This window comes from Typopeltis vanoorti, chromosome 12, assembly GCF_054136105.1.
Source record: "Typopeltis vanoorti isolate ZY-2024b chromosome 12, IOZ_Tvanoo_1.0, whole genome shotgun sequence".
Lineage (NCBI taxonomy): Eukaryota > Metazoa > Arthropoda > Arachnida > Uropygi > Thelyphonidae > Typopeltis > Typopeltis vanoorti.
The window spans coordinates 127,027,427-127,040,879 of record NC_143560.1 but is presented as its reverse complement, the minus strand read 5'-3'; the positions used below and the strand labels follow the sequence as shown (position 1 = coordinate 127,040,879).

Here is a 13,453-nt window from a genome sequence, read left to right as displayed (position 1 = left end):
TTGTCCGGAGAACATTTCGGCTTCAGAACAAATCTTCGAGAAATTGTTGGAATATAAAAAGATCTGAATATAACTTGTTTAAGTTAAGGGATATTACATCCCATATAGTTTCTTAGCCGAATAAGAATAATAACTGAATATAAGTTTTGCAGATCTGGAAAAGCATAAGATTTCCAACAGCAAAAACTGTTCAAAAAGCTGCAATTACATGGTGTAAATAGGGCATTATATCGAACCCTAAGTATCGTACTACACCCACAGCACATAAATTGACTCTGCAATCCTGTCTGTTCTTCATCTGCAAGTTTCATCGATCAGCCATTTTCAGCACATATGCGAAGTTTGTTTCATGATTTTTAGTCATAGTAAAAGAGTATGAGAAGATCGATGTACAATCAGGTGGATGATAAGGGTGAACACCATCTCCACAGATATTCACTTCATCTCTACTGACAACGTCAGGAAGGAAAGCGCATTAAACCTGATATCAAAATTGGAGATGTTAATGCCAGCATTCTTTATTCAGCTGCCATTATACTCTTAAATAAATACAGTACGTGTCGCCAGGATTCCCTTACTAAACTGAATAACTGCCGTAATACATTAGGTATGAAAATACGCAATAAAAAAGACAACGACTATGAAAATGGAAAATATCAACTTTATTCTCAACGAAGAACTTCTGACAAGCAAAATACTTCATCTATTTAGACACATTTTTGGTGAATTTGTGATTAAATTTCAAAATAGACAATAATAAGCAAAGTAGCTATGATGAAGATATATTTAAATAAATGTATATGCAATAAGAAAGAAATCAGTATTAGATTAATATAACCCTAAACTAGCAGTATACATAATAGTGTTCAAACCAGCTTTAATTTATGAATCTGAGAGCTCAGTTAATAACAGGCTGGAAATCACAGATATACGAGCTTTGAGAAAAATTAGTAGAGTGAACACGAGTTAGAATCTTATTACAAATAAAGACAGGATTTATTTAATGCGATCCTGTATTTTTGAGAAAAAAAAACAATCATCTTAAACATAGAAAGATAAATAATAATAAAAATTAAGACAGGAACTTGACACTGTTAGCATTCAGAGATGTATGAAAAGGGCAGGTGTTTGATGCCAAAATGACAAGGAAAAGACATGTCAATTTCGGTCTTCTAATGTCGTAGAAGACAGAAAAGCCTTAGAAGTCAATGTTGGATGTGACCATATAGGAGAACAGTTTAATTTAAAAGAAAATTATTAATGATGCAAACTTAATAATGTAGTACTCTGATGGCAACTCTTACATCCTTTAGGATTCACATTGAACCATAAAAGGGAATGTAATTCCCCAATTACTTTAGGGAATTACATTCCCTAATTGTAATGATGAGTAGTTTGATGTCTCATTTTAACAGAATTCTAAAAGATGTCTAAAGTCGAGATGCCCGAGGAATTGGCCATCTAAGGAATGGGCAAGGGCACACAGCTGATCATGGAGCATTTCGACTTCCTTTGGTGATATATTGTATAAATGACTAAGATATGACTTTAGACTGCGTCCACATGTTAAACGGTGGGAGATAATGAAAGAAATGGACTCTCATCACATTATCAGAATGATAGTTCATTTCTACAAAAGGCTACTGTGAGCTGTTCTCTCTTTACATTAGAGTAAGCAAGGATACTTATTTTCCGCTCACAGCATCATCTACGCTGAGGCTATCACGCACATAACTCTGGATGACAGAAAGACATATTAAGGTAAGCGGAAGTCGACTCAAATCTGAGATACGCTGATGATACAGCAATACTCTATCACGAGTTTCTTGTCTTTTTCCATTATTTTTTTATAATTGTTTTTGCACAGTTCGGTAACCCTGATGTAGACACCAAACACGGAACTTTTTGAAAGCTGCTTTAAGTCTCGGCTAAGCGGGTCAACGGTCTCACACCAGGTAATGAAATTCATCTCCCCACCTAAAGGCAATCAAAAATACGCATTCCCACGGAGGAATTCGAATCCACAGCCTGTTGAACGGAGAGCCGATACACTACAGACTCGGCAAACTAAGCTGGCAGTTTGCAATTATTTATGCAAATTGCTAGCAGGGATTTCATTTTCGTAATAGCAACTTATGGATGTGAAATTTGAAACTTAAAGCAGACTTACAAGAAAAAAAAAGCTGCTTTTCAAATGAGATGTTAGTTAAGTTTCAGACTCTGAAAGAAAGGCGTCGAAATAAGTCTGTCTTAGAGAGGATCGATAGGGAATTTGGACTTTTAAAAAATACCGAGAAGAAAGACGAAGTACATTGGAAGACCTCTCACAACAGTCAAATTTTTGGGTAGAAATTTCCGTCTTCTGAGGCAGATCTTCAACCAGATGGGGATGATTTCATGCACCAGATCGTTCTCTTCTAGAGACTTTTCTTAGGAGAAGAGTCTCTGGAAGAGATCGGTTAATTAGATCCACCTGAGGGGAACGGTGATTCTTAGATTTTGGAGTGGCCATACGTCGTTTATCGACGTAATACGCAGTTGGTATGGTACGAGATGGCACTCGTGGTTTTAGCGAGGACCATGAAAAACAATCGCATCTGCCATTATTGCAGTTAAATTCAAACTACTGAAAGAATTTTCAGTAGTTTGAAATTTTTTTCCCCTTTTCTGAGTATTTTCTGGGCTTCACTTTTAAGCATCTTTCAAGGAATATATTTGAAAATAATCATCTTCTCTTTAAGTATGAGACTCAATGTTTTGCGGCCAAGTAACTTGGCTTCATTGAAGCCCAATTACTTCTATGATTAGGACTGCTAATCCTACTTACTCAGTCCCTATGTCTACCAACTGCCTGCATTGTCAATGGCCGGTTTGCCTCCTTTGCGAGTTCAAAAACTCGGGTTTGAGGGAGAAAGTCGTATGATACTGGCTGGCCATCTTAAATTTAAAAAATCCCTTCTAACAGTTCTTCGCGTTCTAGAAGAGATTCGAACCCAACTCTCTAACTAAAGAGCATCATCATCACTAGAGCTATGGAGATTTCTTGAAAATTATGTTTTTAATAGCAGTTCCACGATTACCTAAGGATTAGATAATCCAGGAACCGTAATCAAGAGCTCATACATCGTGCTTTTCCAACTCTTCAGGCCTCCATTACTCTCTCGACCAACCCAGACGGTTACTTAATACTATATAGTTTCTTTAAAAAAATATGTATAATAATACGATTCATGACGGCGGAGTGGTTATAACGTACTGACTCGCTGACCTCAAACGCCAAAACAGCAAGATTACTAGACCTTTTTTCATGAAAGTTTGCTGAATGGTGACAGCAGGATGGGATTTTCTCCGATAACGTTTTTCCCCCTGCGAACTCTCCCACGAACAGAGGCAGCTGTCCAAAACTGTGGGAAAAGGACAAGCATCCTATGCGAGCAAAAACTGGTTGTGAAGGCCAACTTACTTGGCCTTGACTGATCATTTGATCTAACACGTGAACCAAAGGGAGGAAATAATATTTAAATATTAGTATTATTCTATCGGTGAGGCCAGAGAAAACAAATTGTCCCTTTTTAGTGCAATTATCGCACTTCTGTGTCGAAGGTGACGCCGAACAACAACAGCAAAAAAAAAAAAAAATAATAATGCAATCATCAGTCTGTGATACTATAAAGTTAATTCACAGAATGTATAGTAACAAACACAGATTAAACCCGCGAAGAATGTTATCATTCGAAATAATTTTGGCTTCTTGCCATCGGTTTTATCGCAGTGATGCATTGTTTTTGCTTTCATCACTGAAGTCGTACTTCTACAGAACTTATCAACTTAATTTTTTTAATGCGCGCAAAAGTAGCAAGTTGAAATTAGTTCAAAGTGTACTGTTTAACAACAACATAAATTTGAAGTACAAATTATGTGACATTTAAAATTCTGTCGGCCATTCAGAGCTCTTTTTCCTTGATCGATGGAAGGTTTATAACGATAATTTGTTTATGATGCAGTCGAATAAATAATGATTAACAGTTTGTTATGTATATTCTCCAAATATGCAGAACTTTTCGGTAAACAGCTTTTGATAGGTAGATAACAATGAATTCGTTAGCATTAGAAATATTGAAAATAGTTGAACATAATGGAATAGTAGCCGCTGTGGGTCATTTGAGTTGAAGCAAGTTTCTGAAGAATGTACTCACCGAAACAGATGGGCGAGTATCTCGCATTCTTTACAATCAGAGCTCCTCGTAATTATGTACTAAAGTGAGGTTTCTTTAGAAAACGCAATAAGTTCCAGATGATTTGGATCATAAGATAGCCTTTCTTTATTCTTGTCTTGCGACTTCGAAGCTATTCAGCGATTGAATTGTCTGTCAGGTTGGATGTGTTGTCCATCTCGTTTGTCTTTTTTTGCAGCGGGGAGGGAGAAGGAACGTATTTTCCTAGATTATAATGGCTGGCTCGGTTTTATTTGAAAGGGCCTAAAAATGTTTTCGATGCGGGGTTAAAAGCACGTGTTTCCAGTCATAAGATTCGTACAATTCGTTGGACAACACGGAAACGCTGACTCATCAGAACAGCGCCCTTATTATTGTTATTATAAACGCCTTCGTGACGTTTTACGCTCGTGTAAATGTCACCAGTGAGTGGTGCTTTACACAAAAATTTGCCACTTCAGCAGGCGTCCTCGCTGAGCTCTTGTCCCCGGAATCAAAAAAAAAATTGGTGCGTGTGTGTGCACTGACAACGAATATTGCAAGCAATATTTGAGTTTAAATATGTTTGTTCTTAAATATGCAATCATCTACAAATTGTCGCAAGTACAATAAAAAAATGTGCTGCTGTTAATATTTGAAATTTTTTCTTTACCATAGCATTTGAAATTCATCCACGTCATTTCCTGCACTTATCATAACATCTTGCTGTTCTCTGGGCTTCATTTCTGTTGAATTAGCATAATGCAGACATTAATGATTTTATCTTATTAAAGCTTCTTAATACATATGGTAACACTTGCCTTTGAAACGCCGAAATATACACCGCTTGAAAATTTAAAAAAGTATATTATAATAACAAAAAAAAAAAAAAAAAAAACAATTTTCATTATTCCCTTCTTAAATGTTTTATTCTTTAAAAAAACACCAACCCATAAACGAAGTACATCGAATCTCGCCTTGGGCATTGATGTTTGTGAAACCGTTTTTGACTGGAGAGCGGACACGTAGCTAACACTATTCGGCTCAAACCAAAAGCCGGAAACGCTGCAGTACTTAAAATAAAAATGTTGGAAAAACTTTTCTATTCACACTCGCATATGTCGCCCAAATGTGACCTGCTGTAACGCCGGTTTCACCTTTGAATATATGATAGACAAATATATTAATCAAGGAATACGAGATCAGCTCTGCAAATAGGAGAAAAGGCCAAAAAATAATTGGGAGGAGTGATTGCTTTATTCCTTTCACCTAAATTTAGACACTTCCAGGTTACATTCATTCAACTGATTTTGACCAAATTTGGAATATACAGGTAATCCTCGTATAACGAGGATGTTAGGTTCCATAGAAATGCCGCGTTATATAAATCGCGTTATGCGAGACGTATATCACATAGAAAAAGTAGGATTAGGTTCCGAAATTTTTTTTTTTAAATTATATAAACAACAGTTACATACCCAAATATATATCTTTATTTAATTCAGGTAAGTTATGAAAACATAAACTACGAAACAAGTACATAGTATAAAATTATAAAAATTACAAATTGAAATTAAGCTTCATTGCACGTAATGCATAAATGTTTTGGGCAAAATAAAATAAAGCGAAATATTTTAATCGTCATCACTCTCTTCAAAAATAACATTTCGTAGATGTTCTTTATTTACTGGACCTCATGATCACTTGAAAATCTCTTGGACATCATTTTTATTATTCTCATTGCATACTTCGGCTGGTTTGGTCATCAAGACGTCAATAATAATACTTTGCTTACCACTATGCTGCAATTTTTTTTTTTTTATTAAGTTCAAATATGACGCTAAACAAATATCTAATTGTCTCCTGAATTTTCCGGAGCGCTCCATTGAGGGATCGTTATCCGTAAAATAACTTCCTAACTTTCTTGCCAAGTTCAATCCTTCTGCTAATTTCTTTAAACTGAATTCTTTAACGGATTCATCACAATCAGAATATTCGGCAGAACTTTCCCCGCCATTTGGTTCGACGTCATCTATTAATTGTACCCGTTCCTCCTCATTTAAATCTATTTCCCCATCAATTAATTCACTAATTTCGTTTTCATCCATATCGCAAAAGCGCTCTAAGTGGCCATTACTATAAAAATAAATTTTTCACATAAAAAAAAGCGTTACATATTGTATGTAACTCACCAAAAAATAAAGTGCTCAGCTTGAGATTAACACACTTATGATTTTTAATGCGCTTTCCTGGCAGAAAACGAAGACAATTTTCAACAATAAACACTTTATACGGTAAACAATTGACGTACATGCGTCAATTGTTTACCGTATAAAGTGTTTACTACATGCGCGATACGGGCAGACGCAAATTTAACGAAGATAAAATTTCATGGGCTAAACTGAAATAGTTTCGCTCTTTCTTCACGGACAGCTCTTAACACAGATGATACTCAGTTTCTCAAAAATCAAATCAACACATCTGAATTTTTCATTTTCAATAATTATTTAATTTTAGTGTCGCATTTTTTTTTTTAAAAAATTCGTTCGGCAGAACTTTTTTTGTCATCTCTTTAAACAAGAAAAAAATCCCTTTATTTTTAAGCCTTTTCTTAACCCAAGTAGTTCCCTTCTTTACTCTGCTGTTCATTCCACCATCTTCACCGCTTTAATTTCAATGCAACAAGTTACTCAAAAATGCGTAATGTTTTGTAGTCACAGTAGTTTTAAGCTCCTTCCATTCGCCAAGGAAAAGTGACGACGCTTAAGTGATGGTATAATTTCGATGCTGGAAGAACATTACAAAAGAACTTTTCTTTTGTAAAAAAAGCTTTTCTTTACTACTTGAATATAGAAATATCTGACTTCTGCATTAATTTAACGTTATTGTTTTGGTGGGCTAGTTCCCACTGATGAAGCCTCAATAAAGATCGAAACTGGTCCAGACAGCAATCCTTCCCATAATGCACAGCAATATACACATCCGAAAGGATGTGCATTTTGCATTATGGGATACCAATTGATGCGAAGTCAAGAGCTGCAGTGCACCAGCAACCTAGTCGTGAGGAAATTCATGCGTAAATTTTGTTTGATTACATAAAGGATTAAAGAAGAATATAATTTCCTGGCAAGTATAAAGAATAGTTGTATGAATTTCCTCACAAATTTCCTCACTATCACCTAAGGGATAGAATCATCCGTTCCTCAACACACACAGTCTCTCAGTATCTTCCAACCTTTTTTTTTTATAGTCTGGAGCAGATGCATGACGTCATGATGGTTTCAGTTGATAATGAGAGTGCAACTAATATGCTGGCCACTCAATGAATGATTTTATGACACGCTAAATCTACTGAATCTGTTGTGACTGTTCGTATGTTTTACCTCATACAAATCATCTCGTACATAAAAATAAATCAAAAGAATAATCTCCACAAGCAACTGCTTTTAAATTACGGCCAACTCTTATTTCCTCAGTACACTTGGTTCGCTTTTCGACATTTCTTTTCCAGAGATGTCCCTCGTTTTTAGATGTACGCAAAACATTCGACAAATAACTGATCAAAGCCACTTAAAGAAATAGATTTGTAGTCGAGTCTACGGCATTTTCGTCGTCTTCACTCTCTTTTAGGTGACTAATTTTTTGTCGGATTGTGAGGATGTTCCCGTAGAAAAAACTTCAACAAAGATAGAAATAATCGTAGTCGAAATTGGTTGAACGATACGCTATTTGCATGTTCAAATAGCCTCACGTGCAACACTTAATTCCCAGAGGAGCATAAACACTTCACTTTTGAAATCTGGTCGAATGATGTTATCTGCAGAGATTCGGGGTGAATAAAAAAAAAAAAAAAGCGTTTAGATATTTTTTCTCTATTTTCAGAGTACGTTTTATTATTATTATTAATTGGATTTAAATCTTCACATTTGATAGTGTTCTGTTGAAAACCTCCATCGAAGAAAACTGTTACATCGATAGTACTCCGTGACGAACAGGCTTAACAATCACCTCTGCCGTTCTTCATACGGATAGTCGCAATTCTCTAAGATCTACCACAATTTTTTTTTTTTTTTCATTTGGTTCTCTGACATTTATTATACACTCAACGAGAACGTCTTCTGAACACACAATTACCTCTTCGTTGTTTTACTTTTGCGTCTAAGATGCTACGTTCATTTAGCATTTAAGGCACGCGCTTTTCTCACTCCCCATTACCCACACTCAGAAGGCAAAATGCTGATAACCGTAGCACCACCGAGATATTCAAATAATGCGTCTTAGCTCAAAAGTTTGCCAAATACTATTACAATTTGGACTATTACAGTTACTATTACAGTTTGGAAACTGTTACAGTTTTTCCAAACTGTAATAAACTATTACAGTTTGGAAACTGATCTAGCGAAACCCGTCCATGATAAGAGATGTGTTCTAGACCTTTTTCAAGAAAGCAATATAGGGGGAAGCGACAGGTTCTTACTCCCGTAAAACAAATAAAATTTTTAAAAAATTCTCTAAAATACCAAAGTGCGAACAATTGGGTGGATAATGTCATGTATATATAATTTAAGAAATTAATAACAAGAGTTACACTAAATTAATCTCCTAGAGTTCCTAGGATTAGCCAATTCTAGGAACTCCAGGGCTGCCATGAATTTGTTAATCCTCCAAGACTACGTGAAACTACGTTCCGATGATTAAACACCCTTTTACTAAAAGAAAGTCTTCTAAAACCTGACCGATAATTTCGAGATGTGTGCCGACAATTCCCACGATGTCTGATATGCAATTTCTGATAAACATCCTTAAAACCAATTTATTCGCTCGCATTCCAGAGTTTACTTCCCTCGAAAAGCTTTTCAAGCAATACGCAAAGAAACATTGTTTATATACACAATTGTAATTAGTTTCCTGAAAACGAAAAATTCCATTTTTGCTCCTTTGGGAAATGACCTCCGGTCGTATTTCTGCCTTCCTCATTTTATGCCTTCGATTGCACTGCAAATGACTTGTTTACAAAAATATGCTTCCCACGTTATCTTATCCCTTAACAACAGATTCTTACTTTACAATAGACTATTTAAGAATGAACATACGGGATTGACGGTTCTAAATTTCGAAATAAGGTACTACAGGATTTCACCCCCTCTTAAGGATCAAGAATGGCATTTGCCTTTCTCATTAAATGCAGACATTTCATTCTTGCTACTCACGATCAGTCAGAATATAATATCTAAATATGAGAATTGTTCTGTTGTTGTTGTTTTGTTTTATCTAAGTTTAAAATGTACCCCCCCCCTTGTAAGCGTGATTCGCTTTTGGAGTTTCGTCAATTGTAATGTTGCCGATTTTGTTCTTCATTCCCCATTCCCCCGTTGAATTGGAGTCATTCAGTTGAACCACTACGCATCATGCAGCACAAATTAGATATAATTTTTTAATTGGCCTTTGGGTTGTCCCAGTCGACGCTAATTTTATGAGCTGAAGCAACGCGAATTAGAAATAAGACTTACTTGAAAGGCATAAATTAGTGCAGAGAATCCCGTTACTAATAGGCTTCTGCTGCACTTAGCTGAACAAGGTTCTACAACGCACCTTTCTGTTGTAGTTTGGAATGGGAACATTAAATAACCCTCGTCAATAACTTTTAGTGAAATCAGGTAATTTTTACCAATAACTTGTACCATTAATATTTACTAATGGTACAAGTTATTTAAACAATATCAGATAATTGCAGGTACGCAAACTCTGATGGTAAGCGGTATGATGAGGGGTCTGAAGAAATATTTCAGAAGATTGATTCTATTAAAAGAAAGTCAACATGAGGAACTTCAGGATAGCATTCAATATCAAATAATGAATGACCCCTATCATTCTCACACTTGTAATATTCCCTCTCATGTTGACTCGATTGTTTCCTTTTGAAACGCCATGCACTACCGGAGACTAATGGTGGATCAGATGAACTTCGATATTTAGCATAGACGAATAATGAGCATAATTTTCCGAAGGTGAAATAATTAAAAATAACTCCCCTCCCTCCTCTACGGAATACGTATTTCGTCCAGAATATTGAATCGGCGCCAATTCAAAGCACGAAAGTGCATTGCTTGCCAGTCGCTCATTATTCGGGAAAGAACACGTGTCTACCTCCACTTCTCTACGTCATCATACGGGACTGCATATCATTTCAGGCAAACGCCCTTTACAAAAGGCCATAACGCAACAAGTTTGAACCAATAGAAGTTGCTTCCAGGCAACTTATTAATCTGCAAGATCTTTGGGAATATTTATTATTCCGCCGAAAATGGTGTTCGCTTCAAAATCTCTTCTTGCGCTTGCATTTCTTGAATGAGCGAATGCTTTAACATTTTTTAAAGCTGCATAACTTTCTCACAATTGCTGCTAAAGTTTGTTATAAAAGTCGTTATAACACCCCCAACCATTTGTTGTGGGAAAATGAGGCAAAACCAGCAAACAGAATTATAACTTTTTGGCACCTTCGCCGGATTTTTTATAGAAGGACACTACTCGACAGAGTTCTTTGAGTAACTTCATCTTTGTGGTAAACATCATCGTAGTTCTAGCAAAAAACATTATAAACGTCGACAACCGAAAATTCAACTGTAACCACTTGTCTGGGTTTTCAGAATTAGAGCCGAAATAACTAACGTGACACCGTCTATGAAAAACCTTAAGTTTTTCATAGACGGTTTGTCTTTTTTTTTTTTTTTCTCTAGAAATTCGAGAATTTCTTCTTATAAAAAAACACTTCCAGATGTTTAACCCACCTTCTGCTCAACAACTTATCAACCAAGGTCTTTTTAACCCAAGGTTTTCATTGTGTATACTTACAAGGGATGTTAACTCTAACGCCAGTAACCAAGTCTATGAAAGCTAGTGTATTATGTCTGTAAATTGCGTCTTTTTTTTTGGGGGGGGGGGGATCGGTTTCGGTGGATGAAAAAACCGGAGTGTTCAGCAGTGAAAACCTTGCCACATCCGTATCGTTGGGGGCAGAGGTGCTACACAGAAATGGGTTTCTTCATCGAATATGCTCAAGACTGCGAGATGCAATTTTTATTCCTTATAATTTTATTTTTTTATTCGCAAAATGATTCTAGATGGATGCACCTTTTTAATTATCGCAAAATCAGATCATTTCTTTCCTTGTTGCTTTAAGATTTATATATATTATATTATGGTTATATGAACTGCTACGCTTAAGTACATGTAAGATTTTGATTTTACTTAAGAAAGGAATGTAGATCGTGAAATCGTTTTTGATGTCCTACATTCCTTCTTGGACTAAAGTTGCTCTACATTTACTGGCATTGCGCAATTTACAAACTTCGCGTTACTTATTACGGAAAAAAAAAACAGCTTATTGAATTTTTTAAAATGTTTTCTCATATATTTGCTAAGTAATAACTAGTTTACACTTTCAGCCACATGAAGGAATGGAATGTTAAAACATTTGGTCTTAGAAATCACGCTTTGTATAACAAACACATCAGGTCATTGCCCTTCTTAAATAAATGTCAGATAATCTTGAAGCAAGAAAGCTCTAGTACACAACCAGAAAAATTTACGTCGTTTCCCACTAAGTCTGAGAGAGATTTTACTTACTAAAGTGGATAATATTGAAAACAGCATAATCTTGCTGGCTGATAACGAAGCCAGACTTGCATTAATTTTAATTGTATGCTCAGTGAAACAAAAAAAAAAAAAAAAAAAGAAAACGAGGTAAAGGAACTTACTTGTCATTATTCCTGACCCTCGTTTCAGTAGTGAACGTACGATTACTCCACTGAAGAACACCATCAAGGGGTGCAGAACAGTAAGTTGGAAACTTGGAATTAACAGCTGTCACAATGCTCCCTGCACCGCGAGTACAGCATTAGCTAATCCCCATATTAAAGGTTGATGGGACAAAATCTGTGGAGCTCCACCGACTGGGGAGGATTTCTTCGTGCAAGATATCGAACACACACGCAGTTGACGGAAAGCAAGGGATCCCTGGTTGCGTTAATAGAAGTAGCAGCTGGTTCGGCGAATGAGGAAATGTCACTGCTGCCGCGGGGGTTTCGATAGGTCCCCTGTAAGACGAATGATAACGCTAACAAATCCAAATAACACATTTAAACACTTCTCGTTTTCCTAAAGCATCGCCTGATATTTTTGGCTCCTCGCGCAACTGCTTCCTGGGTGTCTCGGTGAGATCGCTGCAAACTACAACGAAGGCGGCTCACCCCGCTGCACGATCGATAACTACGTGCGTTTACGCCTTCTCTTGAATTATGATGGGGGCCGCACGTCGAAACTGAATCACCCCACTCAGAACTGAAGAATCTGCAGATGTGAATTCCAAAGGCGAAAAAAAAAATCCTTTCAAATGATTTCGGTGTGATCCACTGATACCGCAAGTTACCACAGAATTCGCTGCGGTATACGTCGCTGCTTCGCCACTCAAACCAACAAGTACGCATGCGCAGCTCATTGGGATGGCTCATGCGTGGCGACTGCCATTGGTCGTGCTCTGAGTTCCGGAACACATCGATATTGTTAATACCGTGTTTTCGGAGAAGAAATTCAGGTGGTTCTTTCTCAATTAGTTCGTTAAATACTCGTTCGCAACCAACCTATGAATAACATTAGAGCATCACTCCGAACTGCTGTCATCTCCTTCCCGTCCACGTCGCCGTAATTTTGCACGTTAATGGGTATCAGGCCAATAAAACAGGGAAATGCATTTGCTTAATTTCTTAAGTATTTTCGTTTACCAAACAATTCAGCAAAAGTGATCTCCCAATATCCAGGATCACGTTCAATTAAGACCAGTGGTTAAATTCTAAACGAATAAGTTTCGGGGGGCCCAATAAAAAATAACCAATTGTATTTATATTTGCATGCTATCCGGGGAAGCTCCACCCCTCCCCACCCCTTTGATCACGCGTTTGTAATCAGGCTACTGTTGATATTGATTTATATACACATCCAAAACTGTAAACAGTTGTTGAATAATAACACAATAATGTAGGCATAATTACCGTAAAGGGAGAAAAGTCACAAAACAGAAAAATGCTCCTACAAACTAACCAATTGTATTTGCCTTTGAATGTGTTCCACTGGTCGAGTGACCAGCAAGTCAGCAAATCTTTCCTTTCGTTCAGCGTATTAATATTATCGCATTGCAACTGATGGGAATCCTGTGTTTCTGCGGATTCGTTACGGACCTCTTTCTCTTCAGAAACTACACATTA

The 13,453-nt window shown here is 36.6% G+C and overlaps 1 protein-coding gene across 1 annotated transcript in view; it reads right to left on the bottom strand.

Annotated features, from left to right (window-relative positions):
• Nucleotides 1–12,505, bottom strand: part of LOC150101218 (catenin delta-2-like) — a 728,964-nt gene extending 716,459 nt beyond the window's left edge. The window contains exon 1 of the mRNA XM_090401243.1: nucleotides 11,951–12,505. The gene's annotated coding sequence lies outside the window, so the exon portion shown is untranslated. The remainder of the gene's footprint in view (nucleotides 1–11,950) is intronic.
• Between the last annotated feature and the right edge of the window lie 948 nt (nucleotides 12,506–13,453).